Raw genomic sequence first — 25,485 nt, forward strand, 5'->3', positions numbered from 1 at the left:
GTTTGTCTTTACAAAGAAACGTATGTGCGTTTCTTACTAAAGCTTTCGTGAAATTAATAAACGTTCGAAAGAACGCGATTATCTTTCAAAGTAAATCTTGTACTGAGAAAAGGAACACTGATCCCAGTTCTAACAGTGCTTTCACACGTAGCAAACCAAACCTTGTCTTTCCAAGAAAACGCATGTGCGTTTCTTACTAAAGCTTTCGTGAAATTAATAAACTTTCGAAAGAACGCTATTATCTTTCAAAATAAATCTTGAACTGAAAAAGGAACACTGATTGAAATTCTGACAGTGCTTTCACACGTAGCAAACCACTGCTTGTCTTTCCAAAGAAACCCATGTGCATTTCTTACTAAAGCCTTAGTGAAATTAATAAACTTTGGAAAGAACCCGATTATCTATCAAAGTAAAGCTTGTACTGAGAAAAGGAACACTTATCTCAGTTCTAACAGTGCTTTCACACGTAGCAAACCACTGCTTGTCGTTACAAAGAAACGCATGTGCATTTCTTACTAAAGCTTTCGTGAAATTAATAAACTTTCGAAAGAACGCGATTATCTTTCAAAGTAAAGCTTGTACTGCGAAAAGGAACACTGATTGAAATTCTAACAGTGCTTTCCCACGTAGCAAACCACTACTTGTCTTTCCAAAGAAACCCATGTGCATTTCTTACTAAAGCTTTAGTGAAATTAATAAACTTTGGAAAGAACACGATTATCTTTCAAAGTAAAGCTTGTACTGAGCAAAGGAACACTGATCTCAGTTCTAACAGTGCTTTCACAGGTATCAAACCACTGCTTGTCTTTGCAAAGAAACCCATGTGCGTTTCTTACTTAAGCTTTCGTGAAATTAATAAACGTTCGAAAGAACGCGATTATCTTTCAAAGTAAAGCTTGTACTGAGAACAGGAACACTGATCTCAGTTCTAACAATGCTTTTAAACGTAGATTACCACTGCTTGTCTTTCCAAAAAAACGTATGTGCCTTTCTAACTAAAGCTTTCGTGAAATTAATAAACTTTCAAAAGAACGCGATTATCTTCAAAGGAAAGCTTGTACTGAGAAAAGAAGCACTGATCTCAGTTCAAACAGTGCTTTCACACGTAGCAAACCACTGCTTGTTGTTACAAAGAAACGCATGTGCCTTTCTTACTAAAGCTTTCATGAAATTAATAAACTTTCGAAAGAACGCGATTATCTTTCAAAGTAAAGCTTGTACTGAAAAAGGAGCACTGATTGAAATTCTAACAGTGCTTTCACATGTAGCAAACCACTGCTTGTCTTTCCAAAGAAACCCATGTGCATTTCTTACTAAAGCTTTCGTGAAATTAATAAACTTTGGAAAGAACCCGATTATCTTTCAAAGTACAGCTTGTACTGAGAAAGGGAGCACTGATATCAGTTCTAACAGTGCTTTCACACGGAGCAAACCACTGCTTGTCGTTACAAAGAAACGCACATGCATTTCTTACTAAAGCTTTCATGAAATTAATAAACTTTCGAAAGAACGCGATTATCTTTCAAAGTAAAGCTTGTGCTGAGAAAAGGAACACTGATCTCAGTTCTACCAGTGCTTTCACATGTAGCAAACCACCGCTTGTCTTTGCAAAGAAACCCATGTGCGTTTCTTACTAAAGCTTAGGTGAAATTAATAAACTTTCGAAAGAACATGATTATCATTCAAAATAAAGCTTGTACTGAGAAAAGGAACACTGATCTCAGTTCAAACAGTGGTTTCACACGTAGCAAACCACTGCTTGTCTTTCCAAAGAAACCCATGTGCGTTTCTTACTAAAGCTTTCGTGAAATTAATAAACTTTGGAAAGAACGCGATTATCTTTCAAAATAAAGCTTGTACTGAGAAAAGAAACACTCATCTCAGTTCAAACAGTGCTTTCACACGTACCAAACCACTGCTTGTCGTTACAAAGAAACGCATGTGCCTTTCTACTAAAGCTTTCGTGAAATTAATAATCTTTCGAAAGAACGCGATCATCTTTCAAAGTAAAGCTTGTACTGAGAACAGGAACAATGATCTCAGTTCTAACAGTGCTTTCAAACGTAGAATACCACTGCTTGTCTTTCCAAAGAAACGTATGTGCCTTTCTAACTAAAACTTTCGTGAAATTAATAAACTTTCGAAAGAACGCGATTATCTTTCAAAGTAAAGCTTGTACTGAGAAAAGGAACACTGATCTCAGTTCATCAGTGCTTTCACACATAGGAAACCAAAGCTTGTCTTTCCAAGAAAACGCATATGCGTTTCTGACTAAAGCTTTCGTGAAATTAATAAACTTTCGAAAGAACGCGATTATCTTTCAAAGTAAAGCTTGTACTGAAAAAGGAACACTGATTGAAATTCTAACAGTGCTTTCACACGTACCAAACCACTGCTTCTTTCCAAAGAAACCCATGTGCATTTCTTACTAAAGCTTTAGTGAAATTAATAAACTTTGGAAAGAACCCGATTATCTTTCAAAGTAAAGCTTGTACTGAGAAAAGGAACACTGATCTCAGTTCTAACAGTGCTTGCACATGTAGCAAACCACTGCTTGTCGTTAAAAAGAAATGCATGTGCATTTCTTACTAAAGATTTCGTGAAATTAATAACTTTCGAAAGAACGCGATTATCTTTCAAAGTAAAGCTTGTACTGAGAAAACGAACACTGATCTCACTTCTAACCGTGCTTTCAGAAGAAGTAAAAAACTGTTTGTCTTTACACAGATACGCATGTGCGTTTCTTACTAAAGCTTTCGTGAAATTAATATACATTCGAAAGATCGCGATTATCTTTCAAAGTAAAGCTTGTACTGCGAAAAGGAACACTGATCTCAGTTCTAACAGTGCTTTCACACGTTGCAAACCAAAGCTTGTCTTTCCAAGAACGCATGTGCATTTCTTACTAAAGCTTTTCAGAAATTAATAAACTTTTGAAAGAACGGGATTGTCTTTCAAATTAAAGCTTGTACTGAGAAATGGAACTCTGATCTCAGTTCAAACAGTGCTTTCACATGGAGCAAACCACTGTTTGTCTTTACAAAGAAGCCCATGTTCGTTTCTTACTAAATCTTTCGTCAAATTAATAAACTTTCTAAACAACGCGTTTATCTTTCAAAGTAAAGCTTGTACTGAGAAAAGGAACACTGATCTCAGTTCTAACAGTGCTTTCACACGTAGCAAAACACTGCTTGTCTTTCCAAAGAAACGCATGTGCGTTTCTTAGTAAAGCATACGTGAAATTAATAAACTTTCGAAAGAACGGGATTATCTTTCAAAGTAAAGCTTGTACTGAGAAAAGGAACACTGATCTCAGTTCTAACAGTGCTTTCACACGTAGCAAACAACTGCATGTCTTTACAAATAAACGCATGTGCGTTTCTTCCTAAAGCTTTCGTGAAATTAATAAACTTTCGAAAGAACGCGGTTATCTTTCAAAGTAGAGCTTGTACTGAGAAAAGGAACACTTATCTCAGTTCTAACCGTGCTTTCACAAGAAGCAAAAAACTTCTTGTCTTTCCAAAGAAACGCATGTGCGATTCTTACTAAAGCTTTCGTGAAATTAATATTCTTTCAAATGAAAGGGATTATCTTTCAAAGTAAAGCTTGTACTGAGATAAGGAACACTGATCTCAGTTCTAACAGTGCTTTCACATGTAGAATACCACTGCTTGTCTTTACAAAGAAACGCATGTGCGTTTCTTACTAAAGCTTTCGTGAAATTAATAAACTTTAGAAAGAACGTGGTTATCTTTCAAAGTAAAGCTTGTACTGAGAAAAGAAACACTCATCTCAGATCAAACAGTGCTTTCACACGTAGGAAACCACTGCTTGTCGTTACAAAGAAACGTATGTGCGTTTCTTACTAAAGCTTTCGTGAAATTAATAAACTTTCGAAAGAACGCGATTATCTTTCAAAGTAGAGCTTGTACTGAGAAAAGGAACACTTATCTCAGTTTCAACTGTGCTTTCACACATAGCAAACCAGTGCTTGTCTTTAACAAAAAACCTATGTGCGTTTCTTACTAAAGCTTTCGTGAAATTAATAAACTTTCGAAAGAACGCGATTATCTTTCAAAGTAAAGCTTGTACTGAAAAAAGAAACACTGATCTCCGTTCAAACGGTGCTTTCACACGTAGCAAACCACTGCTTGTCGTTAGAAAGAAACGCATGTGCGATTCTTACTAAAGCTTTCTTGAAATTAATAAAATTTCGAAAGAACGCGATTTTCTTTCAAAGTGAAGCTTGTACTGAGAAAAGAAACACTGATCTCAGTTCAAACAGTGCTTTCACACGTAGCAAACCACTGCTATTCTTTACATAGAAACGCATGTGCGTTTCTTAGTAAAGCATAGGTGAAATTAATAAACTTTCGAAAGAACGCGATTATCTTTCAAAGTAAAGCTTGTACTGAGAAAAGGAACACTGATCTCAGTTCTAACAGTGCTTTCACACGTAGCAAATCACTGCTTGTCTTTCCAAAGAAACACATTTGCGTTTCTCACTAAAGCTTTCGTGAAATTAATAAACTTTCGAAAGAACGCGATTATCTTTCAAAGTAAAGCTTGTACTGAGAAAATTAGCACTGAACTCAGTTCTAACAGTGCTTTCACATGTAGCAAACAACTGCTTGTCTTTACAAAGAAACGCAGGTGCGTTTCTTACTAAAGCTTTCGTGAAATTAATAAACTTTCGAAAGAACGCGATTATCTTTCAAAGTAAAGCTTGTACTGAGAAAAGGAACACTGATCTCAGTTTTAAAAGTGCTTTCACACGTAGCAAACCACTGCTTGTCTTTAAGAAAAAAACCCATGTGCGTTTCTTACTAAAGCTTTCGTGAAATTAATAAACTTTCGAAAGAACGCGATTATCTTTCAAAGTAAAGCTTGTACTGCGAAAAGGAACACTGATCTCAGTTCTAACAGTGCTTTCACACGTTGCAAACCAAAGCTTGTCTTTCCAAGAACGCATGTGCATTTCTTACTAAAGCTTTTCAGAAATTAATAAACTTTTGAAAGAACGGGATTGTCTTTCAAATTAAAGCTTGTACTGAGAAATGGAACTCTGATCTCAGTTCAAACAGTGCTTTCACATGGAGCAAACCACTGTTTGTCTTTACAAAGAAGCCCATGTTCGTTTCTTACTAAATCTTTCGTCAAATTAATAAACTTTCGAAACAACGCGTTTATCTTTCAAAGTAAAGCTTGTACTGAGAAAAGGAACACTGATCTCAGTTCTAACAGTGCTTTCACACGTAGCAAAACACTGCTTGTCTTTCCAAAGAAACGCATGTGCGTTTCTTAGTAAAGCATACGTGAAATTAATAAACTTTCGAAAGAACGGGATTATCTTTCAAAGTAAAGCTTGTACTGAGAAAAGGAACACTGATCTCAGTTCTAACAGTGCTTTCACACGTAGCAAACAACTGCATGTCTTTACAAATAAACGCATGTGCGTTTCTTCCTAAAGCTTTCGTGAAATTAATAAACTTTCGAAAGAACGCGGTTATCTTTCAAAGTAGAGCTTGTACTGAGAAAAGGAACACTTATCTCAGTTCTAACCGTGCTTTCACAAGAAGCAAAAAACTTCTTGTCTTTCCAAAGAAACGCATGTGCGATTCTTACTAAAGCTTTCGTGAAATTAATATTCTTTCAAATGAAAGGGATTATCTTTCAAAGTAAAGCTTGTACTGAGATAAGGAACACTGATCTCAGTTCTAACAGTGCTTTCACATGTAGAATACCACTGCTTGTCTTTACAAAGAAACGCATGTGCGTTTCTTACTAAAGCTTTCGTGAAATTAATAAACTTTAGAAAGAACGTGGTTATCTTTCAAAGTAAAGCTTGTACTGAGAAAAGAAACACTCATCTCAGATCAAACAGTGCTTTCACACGTAGGAAACCACTGCTTGTCGTTACAAAGAAACGTATGTGCGTTTCTTACTAAAGCTTTCGTGAAATTAATAAACTTTCGAAAGAACGCGATTATCTTTCAAAGTAGAGCTTGTACTGAGAAAAGGAACACTTATCTCAGTTTCAACTGTGCTTTCACACATAGCAAACCAGTGCTTGTCTTTAACAAAAAACCTATGTGCGTTTCTTACTAAAGCTTTCGTGAAATTAATAAACTTTCGAAAGAACGCGATTATCTTTCAAAGTAAAGCTTGTACTGAAAAAAGAAACACTGATCTCCGTTCAAACGGTGCTTTCACACGTAGCAAACCACTGCTTGTCGTTAGAAAGAAACGCATGTGCGATTCTTACTAAAGCTTTCTTGAAATTAATAAAATTTCGAAAGAACGCGATTTTCTTTCAAAGTGAAGCTTGTACTGAGAAAAGAAACACTGATCTCAGTTCAAACAGTGCTTTCACACGTAGCAAACCACTGCTATTCTTTACATAGAAACGCATGTGCGTTTCTTAGTAAAGCATAGGTGAAATTAATAAACTTTCGAAAGAACGCGATTATCTTTCAAAGTAAAGCTTGTACTGAGAAAAGGAACACTGATCTCAGTTCTAACAGTGCTTTCACACGTAGCAAATCACTGCTTGTCTTTCCAAAGAAACACATTTGCGTTTCTCACTAAAGCTTTCGTGAAATTAATAAACTTTCGAAAGAACGCGATTATCTTTCAAAGTAAAGCTTGTACTGAGAAAATTAGCACTGAACTCAGTTCTAACAGTGCTTTCACATGTAGCAAACAACTGCTTGTCTTTACAAAGAAACGCAGGTGCGTTTCTTACTAAAGCTTTCGTGAAATTAATAAACTTTCGAAAGAACGCGATTATCTTTCAAAGTAAAGCTTGTACTGAGAAAAGGAACACTGATCTCAGTTTTAAAAGTGCTTTCACACGTAGCAAACCACTGCTTGTCTTTAAGAAAAAACCCATGTGCGTTTCTTACTAAAGCTTTCGTGAAATTAATAAACTTTCGAAAGAACGCGATTATCTTTCAAAGTAGAGCTTGTACTGAGAAAAGGAACACTTATCTCAGTTTCAACTGTGCTTTCACACCTAGCAAACCAGTGCTTGTCTTTACAAAGAAACACATGTGCGTTTCTTACTAAAGCTTTCGTAAAATTAATAAACTTTCGAAAGAACGCGATTATCTTTCAAAGTAAAGCTTGTACTGAGAAAAGGAACACTGATCTCAGTTCAAACAGTGCTTTCACACGTAGCAAACCACTGCTATTCTTTACATAGAAACGCATGTGCGTTTCTTACTAAAGCTTTCGTGAAATTAATAAACTTTCGAAAGAACGCGATTATCTTTCAAAGTAAAGCTTGTACTGAGAAAAGGAACACTGATCTCAGTTCTAACAATGCTTTCATATGTAGCATACAACTGATTGTCTTTACAAAGAAACGCATGTGCGTTTCTTACTCAAGCTTTCGTGAAATTAATAAACTTTCGAAAGAACGCGATTATCTTTCAAAGTAAAGCTTGTACTGCGAAAAGGAACACTGATCTCAGTTCTAACAGTGCTTTCACACGTTGCAAACCAAAGCTTGTCTTTCCAAGAAAACGCATGTGCATTTCTTACTAAAGCTTTTCGGAAATTAATAAACTTTTGAAAGAACGGGATTGTCTTTCAAATTAAAGCTTGTACTGAGAAATGGAACTCTGATCTCAGTTCAAACAGTGCTTTCACACAGAGCAAACCACTGTTTGTCTTTACAAAGAAGCCCATGTTCGTTTCTTACTAAATCTTTCGTGAAATTAATAAACTTTCGAAACAACGAGGTTATCTTTCAAAGTAGAGCTTGTACTGAGAAAAGGAACACTTATCTCAGTTCTAACCGTGCTTTCACAAGAAGCAAAAAACTTCTTCTCTTTCCAAAGAAACGCATGTGCGATTCTTACTAAAGTTTTCGTGAAATTAATATTCTTTCGAATGAAAGGGATTATCTTTCAAAGTAAAGCTTGTACTGAGATAAGGAACACTGATCTCAGTTCTAACAGTACTTTCACATGTAGAATACCACTGCTTGTCTTTACAAAGAAACGCATGTGCGTTTCTTACTAAAGCTTTCGTAAAATTAATAAACTTTAGAAAGAACGCGGTTATCTTTCAAAGTAAAGCTTGTACTGAGAAAAGAAACACTCATCTCAGATCAAACAGTGCTTTCACACGTAGGAAACCACTGCTTGTCGTTACAAAGAAACGTATGTGCGTTTCTTACTAAAGCTTTCGTGAAATTAATAAACTTTCGAAAGAACGCGATTATCTTTCAAAGTAAAGCTTGTACTGAGAAAAGGAACACTGATCTCAGTTCTAAACGTGCTTTCACACGTAGCAAACCACTGCTTGTCTTTAAGAAAAAACCCATGTGCGTTTCTTACTAAAGCTTTCGTGAAATTAATAAACTTTCGAAAGAACGCGATTATCATTCAAAGTAGAGCTTGTACTGAGAAAAGGAACACTTATCTCAGTTTCAACTGTGCTTTCACACGTAGCAAACCAGTGCTTGTCTTTACAAAGAAACACATGTGCGTTTCTTACTAAAGCTTTCGTCAAATTAATAAACTTTCGAAAGAACGCGATTATCTTTCAAAGTAAAGCTTGTACTGAAAAAAGAAACACTGATCTCCGTTCAAACGGTGCTTTCACACGTAGCAAACCACTGCTTGTGGTTAGAAAGAAACGCATGTGCGATTCTTACTAAAGCTTTCTTGAAATTAATAAACTTTCGAAAGACGCTATTTTCTTTCAAAGTGAAGCTTGTACTGAGAAAAGAAACACTGATCTCAGTTCAAACAGTGCTTTCACATGTAGCAAACCACTGCTATTCTTTACATAGAAACGCATGTGCGTTTCTTATTAAAGCTTTCGTGAAATTAATAAACTTTCGAAAGAACGCGATTATCTTTCAAAGTAAAGCTTGTACTGAGAAAAGGAACACTGATCTCAGTTCTAACAGTGCTTTCACACGTAGCAAATCACTGCTTGTCTTTCCGAAGAAACACATTTGCGTTTCTCACTAAAGCTTTCGTGAAATTAATAAACTTTCGAAAGAACGGGATTATCTTTCAAAGTAAAGCTTGACTGAGAAAAGGAACACTGATCTCAGTTTTAACAGTGCTTTCACACGTAGCAAACAACTGCTTGTCTTTACAAAGAAACACAAGTGCGTTTCTTACTAAAGCATTCGTGAAATTAATAAACTTTCGAAAGAACGCGATTATCTTTCAAGTAAAACTTGTACTGAGAAAAGAAACACTGATCTCAGTTCAAACAGTGCTTTCACTCGTAGCAAACCACTGCTATTCTTTACAAGAAATGCATGTGCGTTTCTTACTAAAGCTTTCGTGAAATTAATAAACTTTCGAAAGAACGCGATTATCTTTCAAAGTAAAGCTTGTACTGAGAAAAGGAACACTGATCTCAGATATAACAGTGCTTTCACATGTAGCAAACAACTGCTTATCTTTCTAAAGAAACGCATATGCGTTTCTTCCTAAGCTTTCGTGAAATTAATAAACTTTCGAAAGAACGCGATTATCTTTCAAAGTAAAGCTTGTACTGAGAAAAGGAACACTGATCTCAGTTTTAACAGTGCTTTGACATGTAGCAAACCACTGCTTGTCTTTACAAAGAAACGCATGTGCGTTTCTTACTAAAGCTTTCGTCAAATTAAAAAAATTTCGAAAGAACGCGATTATCTTTCCAAGTAAAGCTTGTACTGAGAGAAGGAACACTGATCTCAGTTCTAACAGTGCTTTCACACGTAGCAAATCACTGATGTCTTTCCGATGAAACACATTTGCGTTTCTCACTAAAGCTTTCGTGAAATTAATAAACTTTCGAAAGAACGCGATTATCTTTCAAAGTAAAGCTTGTACTGAGAAAAGGAACATTGATCTCACTTCTAACCGTGCTTTCAAAAGAAGCAAAAAACTGCTTGGCTTTACGAAGAAACGCATGTGCGTTTCTTACTAAAGCTTTTGTGAAATTAATAAACTTTCGAAAGAACGCGATTATCTTTCAAAGTAAAGCTTGTACTGAGAAAAGAAACACTGATGTCAGTTCAAACAGTTCTTTCCCACGTAGCAAACCACTGCTTGTCGTTACAAAGAATCGCATGTGCGTTTCTTACTAAAGCTTTCGTGAAATTAATAAACTTTTGAAAGAACGCGGTTATCTTTCAAAGTAGAGCTTGTACTGAGAAAGGAACACGATCTCAGTTTCAACATTGCTTTAACACGTAGCAAACCACTGCTTGTCTTTACAAAGAAACACATGTGCGTTTCTTAATAAAGCTTTCGTGAATTTAATAAACTTTTAAAAGAACGCGATTATCTTTCAAAGTAAAGCTTGTACTGAGGAAAGGAACACAGATCTCAATTCTAACAGTGCTTTCACACGGAGCAAAAAAAATGCTTGTCTTTACAAAGAAGCCCATGTTCGTTTAATACAAAAGCTGTCGTGAAATTAATAAACTTTCGAAAGAACGCGATTATCTTTCAAAGTAAAGCTTGTACTGAGAAAAGGAACACTGATCTAACATCTAACCGTGCTTTCAGAAGAAGTAAAAAACTGCTTGTCTTTACAAAGAATCGCATGTGCGTTTCTTACTAAAGCTTTGGTAAAATTAATGAACTTTCGAAAGAACGTGATTATCTTTCAACGTAAAGCTTGTACTGAGAAAGGAACACTGATTTCAATTATAACAGTGCTTTCAAACGTAGCAAACCACTGTTGTTTTTCCAAAACCCATGTGCGTTTCTTACTAAAGCTTTCGTGAAATTAATAATCTTTGGAAAGAACGCGATTATCTTTCAAAGTAAAGCTTGTACTGAGAAAAGGAACACTGATCTCAGTTCTAACAGTGCTTTCACACGACCAAACCACTGCTTGTCTTTCCAAGAAACGCATGTGCGTTTCTTACTAAAGCTTTCGTGAAATTAATAAACTTTCGAAAGAACGCGATTATCTTTCAAAGTAAAGCTTCTACTGAGAAAAGGAACACTGATCTCAGTTCTAACAGTGCTTTCAACGTAGCACACAACTGCATGTCTTTACAAAGAAACGCATGTTCGTTTCTTACTAAAGCCATCGTGAAATTAATAAACTTTCGAAAGAACACGATTATCTTTCAAAATAAAGCCTGTACTGAGAACAGGAACACTGATTGAAATTCTAACAGTGCTTTCACACGTAGCAAACCACTGCTTGTCTTTCCAAAGAAACCCATGTGCATTTCTGACTAAAGCTTTAGTGAAATTAATAAATTTTGGAAAGAACGCGATTATCTTTCAAAGTAAAGCTTGTACTGAGAAAAGGAACACTGATCTCAGTTCTAAAAGTGCTTTCACACGTAGCAAACCACTGCTTGTCTTTAAGAAAAAACCCATGTGCGTTTCTTACTAAAGCTTTCGTGAAATTAATAAACTTTCGAAAGAACGCGATTATCTTTCAAAGTAGAGCTTGTACTGAAAAAAGAAACACTGATCTCCGTTCAAACAGTGCTTTCACACGTAGCAAACCACTGCTTGTCGTTAGAAAGAAACGCATGTGCGTTTCTTACTAAAGCTTTCTTGAAATTAATAAACTTTCGAAAGAACGCGATTTTCTTTCAAAGTGAAGCTTGTACTGAAAAAGAAACACTGATCTCAGTTCAAACAGTGCTTTCACACGTAGAAAACCACTGCTATTCTTTACAAAGAAACGCATGTGCGTTTCTTCCTAAAGCTTTTGTGAAATTAATAAACTTTCGAAAGAACGCGATTATCTTTCAAAGTAAAGCTTGTACTGAGAGAAGGAACACTGATGTCAGTTCTAACAGTGCTTTCACACGTAGCAAACCACTGCGTGTCTTTCCAAAGAAACGCATGTGCGTTTCTTACTAAAGCTTTCGTGAAATTAAGAAACTTTCGAAAGAACGTGATTATCATTCATAGTAAAGCTTGTACTGAGAAAAGGAACACTGATCTCACTTCTAACCATGCTTTCACACGTAGCAAACAACTGTTTGTCTTTACAAAGAAACGTATGTGCGTTTCTTACTAAAGTTTCGTGAAATTAATAAACTTTCGAAAGAACGCGATTATCTTCAAAGTAAAGCTTGTACTGAGAAAAGAAACACTGATATCAGTTCAAACAGTTCTTTCACACGTAGCAAACCACTGCTTGTCGTTACAAAGAATCGCATGTGCGTTTCTTACTAAAGCTTTCGTGAAATTAATAAACTTTCGAAAGAACGCGGTTATCTTTCAAAGTAGAGCTTGTACTGAGAAAGGAACACGATCTCAGTTTGAAGATTGCTTTCACACGTAGCAAACCACTGCTTGTCTTTACAAAGAAACACATGTGCGTTTCTTACTAAAGCTTTCGTGAATTTAATAAACTTTTAAAAGAACGCGATTATCTTTCAAAGTAAAGCTTGTACTGAGGAAAGGAACACAGATCTCAGTTCTAACAGTGCTTTCACACGGAGCAAAAAAAATGCTTGTCTTTACAAAGAAGCCCATGTTCGTTTAATACAAAAGCTGTCGTGAAATTAATAAACTTTCGAAAGAACGCGATTATCTTTCAAAGTAAAGCTTGTACTGAGAAAAGGAACACTGATCTAACATCTAACCGTGCTTTCAGAAGAAGTAAAAAACTGCTTGTCTTTACAAAGAAATGCATGTGCGTTTCTTACTGAAGCTTTCGTGAAATTAATATACATTCGAAAGAACGCGATTATCTTTCAAACTAAAGCTTGTACTGAGAAAAGGAACACTGATCTCAGTTCTAACAGTGCTTTCACACGTTGCAAACCAAAGCTTGTCTTTCCAAGAAAACGCAAGTGCATTTCTTACAAAAGATTTTCGGAAATTAATAAACTTTTGAAAGAACGTGATTGTCTTTCAAATTAAAGCTTGTACTGAGAAATGGAACTCTGATATCAGTTCAAACAGTGCTTTCACTCGTAGCAAACCACAGTTTGTCTTTACAAAGAAGCCCATGTTCGTTTCTTACTAAATCTTTCGTGAAATTAATAAACTTTCGAAACAACGCATTTATCTTTCAAAGTAAAGCTTGTACTGAGAAAAGGAACACTGATCTCACTTCTAACCGTGCTTTCAGAAGAAGTAAAAAACTGTTTGTGTTTACACAGATACGCATGTGCGTTTCTTACTAAAGCTTTCGTGAAATTAATAAACTTTCGAAAGAACGCAATTATCTTTCAAAGTAAAGCTTGTACTGAAAAAGGAGCACTGATTGAAATTCTAACATTGCTTTCATACGTAGCAAACCACTGCTTGACTTTCCAAAGAAACCCATGTGCATTTCTTACTAAAGCTTTAGTGAAATTAATAAACTTTGGAAAGAACGCGATTATCTTCCAAAGTAAAGCTTGTACTGAGAAAGGGAACACTGATCTCAGTTCTAACAGTGCTTTCACATGGAGCAAACCACTGCTTGTCTTTACAAAGAAGCCCATGTTCGTTTCTTATGAAGCTTTCGTGAAATTAATAAACTTTCGAAACAACGCGTTTATCTTTCAAAGTAAAGCTTGTACTGAGAAAAGGAACACTGATCTCAGTTCTAACAGTGCTTTCACACGTAGAAAACCACTGCTTGTCTTTACAAAGAAACGCATGTGCGTTTCTTACTAAAGCTTTTGAGAAATTAATAAACTCTTGAAAGATCGGGATTGTCTTTCAAAGTAAAGCTTGTACTGAGAAATTGAACACTGATCTCAGTTGTAACTGTGCTTTCACACGTATCAAACAACTCCATGTCTTTACAAAGAAACGCATGTGCGTTTCTTCCTAAAGCTTTCGTGAAATAAATAAACTTTCGAAAGAACGCGCTTATCTTTCAAATTAAAGCGTGTACTGAGAAAAAAACACTGATCTCAGTTCAAACAGTGCTTTTACACGTAGCAAACCACTGCTTGTCTTTCTAAGAAACCCATGTGCGTTTCTTACTAAAGCTTTAGTGAAATTAATAAACTTTGGAAAAAACGCGATCATCATTCAAAGTAAAGCTTGTACTGAGAAAAGAAACACTGATCTCAGTTCAAACAGTGCTTTCACAAGTACCAAACCACTGCTTGTCGTTACAAAGAAACGCATGTGCGTTTCTTTCTAAAGATTCGTGAAATTAATAATCTTTCGAAAGAAAGCGATTATCTTTCAAAGTAAAGCTTGTACTGAGAAAGGGAACACTGATCTCAGTTCTAACAGTGCTTTCACACGGAGCAAACCACTGCTTGTCTTTACATAGAAGCCCATGTTCGTTTCTTACTAAAGCTTTCGTGAAATTAATAAACTTTCGAAACAATGAGTTTATCTTTCAAACTAAAGCTTGTACTGAGAAAAGGAACACTGAACTCAGTTCTCACAATGCTTTCACACGTAGCTAACCACTGCTTGTCTTTCCAAAAAAACGCATCTGCGTTTCTTACTAAAGCTTTTGTAAAATTAATGAACTTTCAAAAGAATGCGATTATCTTTCAACGTAAAGCTTGTACTGAGAAAGGAACACTGATTTCAATTCTAACAGTGCTTTCAAACGTAGCAAACCACTGTTGTTTTTCCAAAACCCATGTGCGTTTCTTACTAAAGCTTTCGTGAAATTAATAATCTTTAGAGAGAATGCGATTATCTTTCAAACTAAAACTTGTACTGAGAAAAGGACCACTGATCTCAGTTCTAACAGTGCTTTCACACGAGCAAACCACTGCTTGTCTTTCCAAGAAACGCATGTGCGTTTCTTACTAAAGCTTTCGTTAAATTAATAAACTTTCGAAAGAACGCGATTATCTTTCAAAGTAAAGCTTGTACTGAGAAAAGGAACACTGATCTCAGTTCTAACAGTGCTTTCACACGTAGCACACAACTGCATGTCTTTACAAAGAAACGCATGTTCGTTTCTTACTAAAGCTTTCGTGAAATTAATATACTTTCGAAAGAACGCGATTATCTTTCAAAGTAAAGCCTGTACTGAGAAAAGAAGCACTGACCTCAGTTCAAACAGTGCTTTCACATGTAGCAAACCACTGCTTGTTGTTACAAAGAAACGCATATGCCTTTCTTACTAAACCTTTCGTGAAATTATTAAACTTTCGAAAGAACGCGATTATCTTTCAAAGTAAAGTTTGTACTGAGAACAGGAACACTGATCTCAGTTCTAACAGTGCTTTCACACGTAGCAAACCAAAGCTTGTCTTTCCAAGAAAACGCATGTCCGTTTCTTACTAAAGCTTTCGTGAAATTAATAAACTTTCGAAAGAACGCGATTATCTTTCAAAGTAAAGCTTGTACTGAAAAAGGAGCACTGATTGAAATTCTAACAGTGCTTTCATACGTAGCAAACCACTGCTTGACTTTCCAAAGAAACCCATGTGCATTTCTTACTAAAGCTTTTTGTGAAATTAATAACCTTTGGAAAGAACCCGATTATCTTTCAAAGTAAAGCTTGTACTGAGAAAGGGAGCACTGATCTCAGTTCTAACAGTGCTTTCACATGGAGCAAACCACTGCTTGTCTTTACAAAGAAGCCCATGTTCGTTTCTTATGAAGCTTTCGTGAAATTAATAAACTTTCGAAACAACGCGTTTATCTTTCAAAGTAAAGCTTGTAATGAGAAAAGAAACACTGATCTCAGTTCTAACAGTGCTTTCACACGTAGCAAACCGCTGCTTGTCTTTCGAAAGAAACGCATTTGCGTTTCTTAGTAAAGCTTACGTGAAATTAATAAACTTTCGAAAGAACGGGATTATCTTTCAAAGTAAAGCCTGTACTGAGAAAAGGAACACTGATCTCAGTTCTAACAGTGCTTTCACACGTAGAAAACCACTGCTTGTCTTTACAAAGAAACGCATGTGCGTTTCTTACTAAAGCTTTTGAGAAATTAATAAACTCTTGAAAGAACGGGATTGTCTTTCAAAGTAAAGCTTGTACTGAGAAATTGAACACTGATCTCAGTTGTAACAGTGCTTTCACACGTAGCAAACAACTCCATGTCTTTACAAAGAAACGCATGTGCGTTTCTTACTAAAGCTTTAGTGAAATTAATAAACTTTGGAAAGAACGCGATCATCATTCAAAGTAAAGCTTGTACTGAGAAAAGAAACACTGATCTCAGTTCAAACAGTGCTTTCACAAGTACCAAACCACTGCTTGTCGTTACAAAGAAACGCATGTGCGTTTCTTTCTAAAGTTTCGTGAAATTAATAATCTTTCGAAAGAAAGCGATTATCTTTCAAAGTAAAGCTTGTACTGAGAAAGGGAACACTGATCTCAGTTCTAACAGTGCTTTCACACGGAGCAAACCACTGCTTGTCTTTACAAAGAAGCCAATGTTCGTTTCTTACTAAAGCTTTCATGAAATTAATAAACTTTCGAAATAATGCGTTTATCGTTCAAACTAAAGCTTGTACTGAGAAAAGGACAACTGATCTCAGTTCTCAGAGTGCTTTCACACGTAGCTAACCACTGCTTGTCTTTCCAAAAACCCAAGTGCATTTCTTACTAAAGCTTTCGTGAAATTAATAATCTTTGGAAAGAACGCGATTATCTTTCAAAGTAAAGCTTGTACTGAGAAAAGGAACACTGATCTCAGTTCTAACAGGGCTTTCACACGTAGCAAACCACGGCTTGTCTTTCCAAAGAAACGCATGTGCGTTTCTTACTAAAGCTTTCGTGAAATTAATAAACTTTCGAAAGAACGCGATTATCTTTCAAAGTAAAGCTTGTACTGAGAAAAGGAACACTGATCTTAGTTCTAACAGTGCTTTCACACGTAGCAAACCAAAGCTTGTCTTTCCAATAAAACACATGTGCATTTCTTACTAAAGCTTTCGTGAAATTAATAAACTTGAGAAAGAACGCGATTATCTTTCAAAGTAAAGCTTGTACTGAAAAAGGAACACTGATTGAAATTCTAACAGTGCTTTCACACGTAGCAAACCACTGCATGTCTTTCCAAAGAAACCCATGTGCATTTCTGACTAAAGCTTGAGTGAAATTAATAAACTTTGGAAAGAACGCGATTATCTTTCAAAGTAAAGCTTGTACTGCGAAAAGGAACACTGATCTCAGTTCTAACAGTGCTTTCACACGGAGCAAACCACTGCTTGTCGTTACAAAGAAACGCACGTGCATTTCTTACTAAAGCTTTCATGAAATTAATAAACTTTCGAAAGAACGTGATTATCTTTCAAAGTAAAGCTTGTGCGGAGAAAAGGAACACTGATCTCATTTCTAACAGTGCTTTCACACGTAGTAAACCACCGCTTGTCTTTGCAAAGAAACCCATGTGCGTTTCTTACTAAAGCTTTCGTGAAATTAATAAACTTTCAAAAGAACGCGATTATCTTTCAAAGTAAAGCTTATACTGAGAAAAGAAACACTTATCTCAGTTCAAACAGTGCTTTCACATGTAGAAAACCACTGCTTGTCTTTACAAAGAAACGCAAGTGCGTTTCTTACTAAAGCTTTCGTGAAATTAATAATCTTTCGAAAGAACGCGATTATCTTTCAAAGTAAAGCTGTACTGAGAAAAGGAACACTGATCTCAGTTCAAACAGTGCTTTCACACGTAGCAAACCACTAATTGTCTTTGCAAAAAAACGCATGTGCGTTTCTTACTAAAGCTTTTGTGAAATTAATAAACTTTCGAAAGAACGCGATTATCATTCAAAATAAAGCTTGTACTGAGAAAAGGAACACTGATCTCAGTTCAAACAGTGGTTTAACACGTAGCAAACCACTGCTTGTCTTTCCAAAGAAACCCATGTGCGTTTCTTACTAAAGCTTTCGTGAAATTAATAAACTTTGGAAAGAACGCGATTATCTTTCAAAATAAAGCTTGTACTGAGAAAAGAAACACTGATCTCAGTTCAAACAGTGCTTTCACACCTACCAAACCACTGCTTGTCGTTACAAAGAAACGCATGTGCCTTTCTACTAAAGCTTTCGTTAAATTAATAAACTTTCGAAAGAACGCGATTATCTTTCAAAGTAAAGCTTGTACTGAGAAAAGGAACACTGATCTCAGTTCTAACAGTGCTTTCACACGTAGCACACAACTGCATGTCTTTACAAAGAAACGCATGTTCGTTTCTTACTAAAGCTTTCGTGAAATTAATATACTTTCGAAAGAACGCGATTATCTTTCAAAGTAAAGCCTGTACTGAGAAAAGAAGCACTGACCTCAGTTCAAACAGTGCTTTCACATGTAGCAAACCACTGCTTGTTGTTACAAAGAAACGCATATGCCTTTCTTACTAAACCTTTCGTGAAATTATTAAACTTTCGAAAGAACGCGATTATCTTTCAAAGTAAAGTTTGTACTGAGAACAGGAACACTGATCTCAGTTCTAACAGTGCTTTCACACGTAGCAAACCAAAGCTTGTCTTTCCAAGAAAACGCATGTCCGTTTCTTACTAAAGCTTTCGTGAAATTAATAAACTTTCGAAAGAACGCGATTATCTTTCAAAGTAAAGCTTGTACTGAAAAAGGAGCACTGATTGAAATTCTAACAGTGCTTTCATACGTAGCAAACCACTGCTTGACTTTCCAAAGAAACCCATGTGCATTTCTTACTAAAGCTTTTTGTGAAATTAATAACCTTTGGAAAGAACCCGATTATCTTTCAAAGTAAAGCTTGTACTGAGAAAGGGAGCACTGATCTCAGTTCTAACAGTGCTTTCACATGGAGCAAACCACTGCTTGTCTTTACAAAGAAGCCCATGTTCGTTTCTTATGAAGCTTTCGTGAAATTAATAAACTTTCGAAACAACGCGTTTATCTTTCAAAGTAAAGCTTGTAATGAGAAAAGAAACACTGATCTCAGTTCTAACAGTGCTTTCACACGTAGCAAACCGCTGCTTGTCTTTCAAAAGAAACGCATGTGCGTTTCTTAGTAAAGCTTACGTGAAATTAATAAACTTTCGAAAGAACGGGATTATCTTTCAAAGTAAAGCCTGTACAGAGAAAAGGAACACTGATCTCAGTTATAACAGTGCTTTCACACGTAGAAAACCACTGCTTGTCTTTACAAAGAAACGCATGTGCGTTTCTTACTAAAGCTTTTGAGAAATTAATAAACTCTTGAAAGAACGGGATTGTCTTTCAAAGTAAAGCTTGTACTGAGAAATTGAACACTGATCTCAGTTGTAACAGTGCTTTCACAGGTAGCAAACAACTCCATGTCTTTACAAAGAAACGCATGTGCGTTTCTTACTAAAGCTTTAGTGAAATTAATAAACTTTGGAAAGAACGCGATCATCATTCAAAGTAAAGCTTGTACTGAGAAAAGAAACACTGATCTCAGTTCAAACAGTGCTTTCACAAGTACCAAACCACTGCTTGTCGTTACAAAGAAACGCATGTGCGTTTCTTTCTAAAGTTTCGTGAAATTAATAATCTTTCGAAAGAAAGCGATTATCTTTCAAAGTAAAGCTTGTACTGATAAAGGGAACACTGATCTCAGTTCTAACAGTGCTTTCACACGGAGCAAACCACTGCTTGTCTTTACAAAGAAGCCAATGTTCGTTTCTTACTAAAGCTTTCATGAAATTAATAAACTTTCGAAATAATGCGTTTATCGTTCAAACTAAAGCTTGTACTGAGAAAAGGAACACTGATCTCAGTTCTCAGAGTGCTTTCACACGTAGCTAACCACTGCTTGTCTTTCCAAAAACCCAAGTGCATTTCTTACTAAAGCTTTCGTGAAATTAATAATCTTTGGAAAGAACGCGATTATCTTTCAAAGTAAAGCTTGTACTGAGAAAAGGAACACTGATCTCAGTTCTAACAGGGCTTTCACACGTAGCAAACCACGGCTTGTCTTTCCAAAGAAACGCATGTGCGTTTCTTACTAAAGCTTTCGTGAAATTAATAAACTTTCGAAAGAACGCGATTATCTTTCAAAGTAAAGCTTGTACTGAGAAAAGGAACACTGATCTTAGTTCTAACAGTGCTTTCACACGTAGCAAACCAAAGCTTGTCTTTCCAATAAAACACATGTGCGTTTCTTACTAAAGCTTTCGTGAAATTAATAAACTTGAGAAAGAACGCGATTATCTTTCAAAGTAAAGCTTGTACTGAGAAAAGAAACACTTATCTCAGTTCAAACAGTGCTTTCACATGTAGAAAACCACTGCTTGTCTTTACAAAGAAACGCAAGTGCGTTTCTTACTAAAGCTTTCGTGAAATTAATAATCTTTCGAAAGAACGCGATTATCTTTCAAAGTAAAGCTGTACTGAGAAAAGGAACACTGATCTCAGTTCAAACAGTGCTTTCACACGTAGCAAACCACTAATTGTCTTTTCAAAAAAACGCATGTGCGTTTCTTACTAAAGCTTTTGTGAAATTAATAAACTTTCGAAAGAACGCGATTATCATTCAATATAAAGCTTGTACTGAGAAAAGGAACACTGATCTCAGTTCAAACAGTGGTTTCACACGTAGCAAACCACTGCTTGTCTTTCCAAAGAAACCCATGTGCGTTTCTTACTAAAGCTTTCGTGAAATTAATAAACTTTCGAAAGAACGCGATTATCTTTCAAAGTAAAGCTTGTACTGAAAAAGGAACACTGATTGAAATTCTAACAGTGCTTTCACACGTAGCAAACCACTGCATGTCTTTCCAAAGAAACCCATGTGCATTTCTGACTAAAGCTTGAGTTAAATTAATAAACTTTCGAAAGAACGCGATTATCTTTCAAAGTAAAGCTTGTACTGCGAAAAGGAACACTGATCTCAGTTCTAACAGTGCTTTCACATGGAGCAAACCACTGCTTGTCGTTACAAAGAAACGCACGTGCATTTCTTACTAAAGCTTTCATGAAATTAATAAACTTTCGAAAGAACGCGATTATCTTTCAAAGTAAAGCTTGTTCTGAGAAAAGGAACACTGATCTCATTTCTAACAGTGCTTTCACACGTAGTAAACCACCGCTTGTCTTTGCAAAGAAACCCATGTGCGTTTCTTACTAAAGCTTTTGTGAAATTAATAAACTTTCAAAAGAACACGATTATCTTTCAAAGTAAAGCTTATACTGAGAAAAGAAACACTTATCTCCGTTCAAACAGTGTTTTCACATGTAGAAAACCACTGCTTGTCTTTACAAAGAAACGCAAGTGCGTTTCTTACTAAAGCTTTCGTGAAATTAATAATCTTTCGAAAGAACGCGATTATCTTTCAAAGTAAAGCTGTACTGAGAAAAGGAACACTGATCTCAGTTCAAACAGTGCTTTCACATGTAGCAAACCACTAATTGTCTTTTCAAAAAAACGCATGTGCGTTTCTTACTAAAGCTTTTGTGAAATTAATAAACTTTCGAAAGAACGCGATTATCATTCAAAATAAAGCTTGTACTGAGAAAAGGAACACTGATCTCAGTTCAAACAGTGGTTTCACACGTAGCAAACCACTGCTTGTCTTTCCAAAGAAACCCATGTGCGTTTCTTACTAAAGCTTTCGTGAAATTAATAAACTTTGGAAAGAACGCGATTATCTTTCAAAATAAAGCTTGTACTGAGAAAAGAAACACTGATCTCAGTTCAAACAGTGCTTTCACACCTACCAAACCACTGCTTGTCGTTACAAAGAAACGCATGTGCCTTTCTACTAAAGCTTTCGTGAAATTAATAAACTTTCGAAAGAACGCGATTATCTTTCAAAGTAAAGCTTGTACTGAGAAAAGGAACACTGATCTTAGTTCTAACAGTGCTTTCACACGTAGCAAACCAAAGCTTGTCTTTCCAATAAAACACATGTGCTTTTCTTACTAAAGCTTTCGTGAAATTAATAAACTTGAGAAAGAACGCGATTATCTTTCAAAGTAAAGCTTGTACTGAAAAAGGAACACTGATTGAAATTCTAACAGTGCTTTCACACGTAGCAAACCACTGCATGTCTTTCCAAAGAAACCCATGTGCATTTCTGACTAAAGCTTGAGTGAAATTAATAAACTTTGGAAAGAACGCGATTATCTTTCAAAGTAAAGCTTGTACTGCGAAAAGGAACACTGATCTCAGTTCTAACAGTGCTTTCACACAGAGCAAACCACTGCTTGTCGTTACAAAGAAACGCACGTGCATTTCTTACTAAAGCTTTCATGAAATTAATAAACTTTCGAAAGAACGCGATTATCTTTCAAAGTAAAGCTTGTGCTGAGAAAAGGAACACTGATCTCATTTCTAACAGTGCTTTCACACGTAGTAAACCACCGCTTGTCTTTGCAAAGAAACCCATGTGCGTTTCTTACTAAAGCTTTCGTGAAATTAATAAACTTTCAAAAGAACGCGATTATCTTTCAAAGTAAAGCTTATACTGAGAAAAGAAACACTTATCTCAGTTCAAACAGTGCTTTCACATGTAGAAAACCACTGCTTGTCTTTACAAAGAAACGCAAGTGCGTTTCTTACTAAAGCTTTCGTGAAATTAATAATCTTTCGAAAGAACGCGATTATCTTTCAAAGTAAAGCTGTACTGAGAAAAGGAACACTGATCTCAGTTCAAACAGTGCTTTCACACGTAGCAAACCACTAATTGTCTTTTCAAAAAAACGCATGTGCGTTTCTTACTAAAGCTTTTGTGAAATTAATAAACTTTCGAAAGAACGCGATTATCATTCAAAATAAAGCTTGTACTGAGAAAAGGAACACTGATCTCAGTTCAAACAGTGGTTTCACACGTAGCAAACCACTGCTTGTCTTTCCAAAGAAACCCATGTGCGTTTCTTACTAAAGCTTTCGTGAAATTAATAAACTTTCGAAAGAACGCGATTATCTTTCAAAGTAAAGCTGTACTGAGAAAAGGAACACTGATCTCAGTTCAAACAGTGCTTTCACATGTAGCAAACCACTAATTGTCTTTTCAAAAAAACGCATGTGCGTTTCTTACTAAAGCTTTTGTGAAATTAATAAACTTTCGAAAGAACGCGATTATCATTCAAAATAAAGCTTGTACTGAGAAAAGGAACACTGATCTCAGTTCAAACAGTGGTTTCACATGTAGCAAACCACTGCTTGTCTTTCCAAAGAAACCCATGTGCGTTTCTTACTAAAGCTTTCGTGAAATTAATAAACTTTGGAAAGAACGCGATTATCTTTCAAAATAAAGCTTGTACTGAGAAAAGAAACACTGATCTCAGTTCAAACAGTGCTTTCACACCTACCAAACCACTGCTTGTCGTTACAAAGAAACGCATGTGCCTTTCTACTAAAGCTTTCGTGAAATTAATAATCTTTCGAAAGAACGCGATCATCTTTCAAAGTAAAGCTTGTACTGAGAACAGGAACAATGATCTCAGTTCTAACAGTGCTTTCAAACGTAGAATACCACTGCTTGTCTTTCCAAAGAAACGTATGTGCCTTTCTAACTAAAACTTTCGTGAAATTAATAAGCTTTCGAAAGAACGCGATTATCTTTCAAAGTAAAGCTTGTACTGAGAAAAGGAACACTGATCTCAGTTCTAACAGTGCTTTCACACATAGGAAACCAAAGCTTGTCTTTCCAAGAAAACGCATATGCGTTTCTTACTAAAGCTTTTGTGAAATTAATAAACTTTCGAAAGAACGCGATTATCTTTCAAAGTAAAGCTTGTACTGAAAAAGGAACACTGATTGAAATTCTAACAGTGCTTTCACACGTAGCAAACCACTGCTTGTCTTTCCAAAGAAACCCATGTGCATTTCTTACTAAAGCTTTAGTGAAATTAATAAACTTTCGAAAGAACGCTATTATCTTTCAAAGTAAAGCTTGAACTGAAAAAGAAACACTGATTGAAATTCTGACAGTGCTTTCACACGTAGCAAACCACTGCTTGTATTTCCAAAGAAACCCATGTGCATTTCAAACTAAAGCTTTAGTGAAATTAATAAACTTTGGAAAGAACCCGATTATCTATCAAAGTAAAGCTTGTACTGAGAAAAGGAACACTTATCTCAGTTCTAACAGTGCTTTCAGAAGAAGTTAAAAACTGTTTGTGTTTACACAGATACGCATGTGCGTTTCTTACTAAAGCTTTCGTGAAATTAATATACATTCGAAAGAATGCGATTATCTTTCAAAGTAAAGCTTGTACTGCGAAAAGGAACACTGATCTCAGTTCTAACAGTGCTTTCACACGTTGCAAACCAAAGCTTGTCTTTCCAAGAAAACTCAAGTGCATTTCTTACAAAAGATTTTCGGAAATTAATAAACTTTTGAAAGAACGTGATTGTCTTTCAAATTAAAGCTTGTACTGAGAAATGGAACTCTGATATCAGTTCAAACAGTGCTTTCACTCGTAGCAAACCACAGTTTGTCTTTACAAAGAAGCCCATGTTCGTTTCTTACTAAATCTTTCGTGAAATTAATAAACTTTCGAAACAACGCATTTATCTTTCAAAGTAAAGCTTGTACTGAGAAAAGGAACACTGATCTCACTTCTAACCGTGCTTTCAGAAGAAGTAAAAAACTGTTTGTGTTTACACAGATACGCATGTGCGTTTCTTACTAAAGCTTTCGTGAAATTAATAAACTTTCGAAAGAACGCAATTATCTTTCAAAGTAAAGCTTGTACTGAAAAAGGAGCACTGATTGAAATTCTAACATTGCTTTCATACGTAGCAAACCACTGCTTGACTTTCCAAAGAAACCCATGTGCATTTCTTACTAAAGCTTTAGTGAAATTAATAAACTTTGGAAAGAACGCGATTATCTTTCAAAGTAAAGCTTGTACTGAGAAAGGGAACACTGATCTCAGTTCTAACAGTGCTTTCACATGGAGCAAACCACTGCTTGTCTTTCCAAAGAAGCCCATGTTCGTTTCTTATGAAGCTTTCGTGAAATTAATAAACTTTCGAAACAACGCGTTTATCTTTCAAAGTAAAGCTTGTAATGAGAAAAGAAACACTGATCTCAGTTCTAATAGTGCTTTCACACGTAGCAAACCACTGCTTGACTTTCGAAAGAAACGCATGTGCGTTTCTTAGTAAAGCTTACGTGAAATTAATAAACTTTCGAAAGAACGGGATTATCTTTCAAAGTAAAGCTTGTACTGAGAAAAGGAACACTGATCTCAGTTCTAACAGTGCTTTCACACGTAGAAAACCACTGCTTGTCTTTACAAAGAAACGCATGTGCGTTTCTTACTAAAGCTTTTGAGAAATTAATAAACTCTTGAAAGATCGGGATTGTCTTTCAAAGTAAAGCTTGTACTGAGAAATTGAACACTGATCTCAGTTGTAACTGTGCTTTCACACGTATCAAACAACTCCATGTCTTTACAAAGAAACGCATGTGCGTTTCTTCCTAAAGCTTTCGTGAAATAAATAAACATTCGAAAGAACGCGCTTATCTTTCAAATTAAAGCGTGTACTGAGAAAAAAACACTGATCTCAGTTCAAACAGTGCTTTTACACGTAGCAAACCACTGCTTGTCTTTCTAAGAAACCCATGTGCGTTTCTTACTAAAGCTTTAGTGAAATTAATAAACTTTGGAAAGAACGCGATCATCATTCAAAGTAAAGCTTGTACTGAGAAAAGA

Source organism: Chionomys nivalis, chromosome 26, assembly GCF_950005125.1.
Source record: "Chionomys nivalis chromosome 26, mChiNiv1.1, whole genome shotgun sequence".
Lineage (NCBI taxonomy): Eukaryota > Metazoa > Chordata > Mammalia > Rodentia > Cricetidae > Chionomys > Chionomys nivalis.